Source organism: Pinus tabuliformis, chromosome 5_2 (genome assembly GCF_031772625.1).
Source record: "Pinus tabuliformis cultivar Carrire ecotype Pingquan chromosome 5_2, CPIR1, whole genome shotgun sequence".
In the NCBI taxonomy this organism is placed as follows: domain Eukaryota; kingdom Viridiplantae; phylum Streptophyta; class Pinopsida; order Pinales; family Pinaceae; genus Pinus; species Pinus tabuliformis.
In genome coordinates, this window is record NC_142306.1 from 362,812,709 (window position 1) to 362,816,505 (window position 3,797).

The window sequence follows — 3,797 nt, forward strand, 5'->3', positions numbered from 1 at the left end:
TGAACATAACTTTCCCATGCAAATAATTCAAAAGGTGGTGAATTCGACGTGTTGAGGGGGTAGGGAAAATGTGAATGCAAGTTTGTCTATGAATTCAAAAGTCGTTTTCTTATGGCTGCATGAAATTGTCTTCGTAGTCTGCATGTGAGATTTTCTCCAGGGTCTTGAATTAAAATCCCTCATGTAGGAAAATTGAGACACTGTCAAGGCTCACCGGTGAAAATTTGTGAATTTTATATGACTGTGTGCATAACAGAGACGTAGCTCTGCGCTTTGGGTAGAGAAATCCCAAAGTCATCCTTTTGTACATGAGCAAGAAAGTTCAGAACAACAAAAACAGAGTTTTTTACCATGCCGGGAGGGTTCATTAGAAAAGAACCTTCGGACTCCAAGAAATTACGGGAAACCCTTGAGGTGGTGGACTTGTTTTCCTGTGGACACTGGATGTCATTCTGTGACAAGCTTCAAGGTCACGATGATGAGATTACAGAATAGTTCCTAAGGTCCTTGAAGCCGAAGTCAAAGACATTGGCCATTGTCAACTTCAGACGATTGACCCTCAGACTCACCCCACAGCTCATTAGCAGAGTAACTGATCTACCGATGGGGGTACCCTGGGATAAGGAGGAGAGAAAATTGGGTCAGAAATCTAAAAAAGAGTTCTTCTTGCCAGAGGAAAAATTTTCAGAGGACAAGAATGGAGTTCGAAGAACTAGCCTACAACCATTCTGGAGTGAAGTCAGCCTCCAAATTATGAAGTATATTACGTGTGAGGGGCGATTTAGCATCGTGTATGGCTATCATTACTGGTTGCTCACAGAACTCAGGCACCAAATGGACCTACCGTCAGAACAAAAATCGAGCATTCCTTACTTCCTCCTGCAATCCATGATTGAGTGTGCCGCCAAACTGAGAGAGGGGACACCAGACCAGCTAGCCCATCATGGGCTAATCAAGCTCCTCATGGAAGATGCACTCTACACTTACATTGTCCCTCTCTCCTGGGAAATTTTTCGGAATATGTCTAAGGATGATGACATCTGAATTTTGGCCGAGGAGCTCACTTCCTCCAGCAGCGAGGAGAAGGAGCACACTCAGGCAGAGAAGAAAGCTAAAGGACAAGAAACCCCAGGAAAAACACCAAAGAAAGAACAGAAAGGAACACAAGAAAAAGGCCAAGCTACCAAAACAGGGGGTGGTAAAATTACACCAACACCCAGGGAGAAAAGACTACAGAGCAGGGTAGAAAGGACTGAGAAAGTCCAAGCCAGTGAGGGCACCCCTAAGGCAGCCTCAACCAAGCTAAAGGAAAAAACACCCTCAGCCAAGCAGGCTAAAACGGTGCCATCTGCTTCTACAGGAAGCCATAAGGCTATTTCTACAGGAAGTTTAAAAACGGCTTCTACAGGAAGCCAGAAACCAGCCACTATAGGACTTTCTATAGGAAGTCTGGAAAAAGGACAGCAGAAGGAGAAATCAACTGAAATTCTAGCTAGGGAGACAGCAACTGTGCCGGCCACCCTAGGTACCTCTCCCAAGCCAAAGGAAAAACGAAAGAGGGAGACTCCTCTGTATTTTAAAGCAAGAAGGAGTGTGAGAATTAAGACTGGCAGACCCCAGCCTCCATCAAAAGAGCCAATCACAATTGTGGATACCCCTACCACACCAAGGGATAGGTCCCCCTCCAAGGAATCCATTACTTATGAGCAGGGAGGCCGAAAACATCCTCATGGAGGGAAAGGATGGAGAAATTGAACTCAGAAGCCTCTCTACAGGATGTCGAGGCAGTTCTACAGGAAACTTTGGCTAGGTTGAAGGAAACTGAGCAGATGGAGGAACGAGCAGCCAAGTCACCACAAGAGGAGGAGAAGACTGATGTCATCATGGAACCAAGCCCCTAGCCCAGCCTAGGCTCTTATTATAACTTTTTGGAGGCCGGAAAAATTATTCCTCAAAAATTCACAGTGCCACTGTTTCTAGCACTCGAGGAAGAAAGAGTACGAACCCACACTTGGATGAGGATCGCTAAATCCAAGGGGGTAGCAGATATAGGGCCTCTAGAGGAAAGGCTCAAGGAAACAAAAAGGGAGTTGGCAAGAGTACGGCATGTGGAAAGCTCCCAACAGGCCAAGTTAAGAGAAGAGAATGAGCTGCTTAGACAGCAGCTACAGCTACAGGGACAGAGGAAAGAAGAGGACACAACAACCAAGGACACGAACCTGAATAAAAAGAAGGAATGCAAGCTGATCTTGAGGAACTAAACCGGCAACTACACGAAGGGGAATTGCAGGCAGGCATAGAGATACAATCTCTAAAACAGCAGATGCACAAAAAGGAGGCACAACTGGCTTGCATGGCCAGTTGGGCAATGGAAGCTCTGCGATGTAGGCAGTCGGCCAAATCCTATGGCCTATACCTAAGGGATCAGTGGCTACAATTCCAAATCAACACATTGACATAAAGGGGTATCTCCCAAATCCAAAACCCCCAGAAGTTCATGGATTTATGTAACAGCAATTCATCGGAAGATAAGGCTAAGCTTTCAGAGTTTTACCTTCATAATTTGGCCCTTCCAAACATAACCTCGTGGGACCCCAACACAGCAGTAGGGGACATGCAGCTGATGGCAATGACCTCATGGTTAAACCATGAAGAAAAGAGAGCGGCAGAGATCAGAAATGTCATGGACTGAGAACTACATGAACCACTGTTGATTAGAGCAGAGCCAGGGGACCCCACATCATTGATATCCGCTCACCAGCACCTAGTAACCAACTCTTAGGATTTATTAGAGCACATGGATTGGCAGGCTCAGGCCATAGCACACTTCGAGGATATGGAGCGATTATTAGGGGACAATTGTGTTCATGCTTGCACTCGTAGGTGTAACACATTGTCCCACAACCTCAAAATTAGGGAATATCACACTCCAACTAGAATGAGGGAGGTCTTGGCATGAGTGCCTCTCTACAAGAAGTCTATGCAGAACCTCTAGGCAAGCTTGACTCTGCCTCAAGCTATGTCCACCTTTGCTTTTGGGATTGTTAGAAGGAGGCACAGAATAAAAACAGCATAAGCAGTGGGAAGAGGTGGAAAGGAAGGCCGGATTCCATGATAGTGAGGAGGATACTACTTCAGAAGCTTGGTATGTGAGGATTTCGATTAAATAAATGAAAGATGAGGAGCTGGACTAGTTGCTCAGAGGATGAGAAACCCTTTTAGCAGGGGGGTGATGATGAGCCCAAAATTTGGTAACTTGTTGGGCTCATTTAGCCTAATTATCCTTGTTCAATCCTTCATTTTTCATAGCTTATGCATTATTTTTCAGTATGTTTATGTCATTTGTACGAATAAGGGTATTCACTCTTCCTAGGTGGCTAACACGTGCTCATTTCAGGTTTTTTGACACATGTTGGAGCAAAACCGAGCAATCATGGTCTAGAAGACAGCCAAGCTTGAGGTGAGGATTCGTAGGGGGGTTATCTATGGCATTAAATAGCCCTTCCTCGGGATCTTCACCCCCAACTCCGAGCTCCAAAGGCTACCAAAACCAGATCTAGAAGGCAACCAAGCAGATTTTGGAAGGGGGTGTCTACTCACAGTTTGGACAGCCAAGTCCCATAGATTTAGGAGGCCAGCTAGGGCCCTCATGGTGTATAAATGTTAAGGCCTTAGCCTTCGTAAGGGACTTTTGAAACCATTGCATATTTTGCACTATAGTGCTGTTAGCTTTACTTTGTTCTCGTGTAGCCATTTTGGCATAACTCTTGATGTATGACTTTTTTTGATAATGAGAA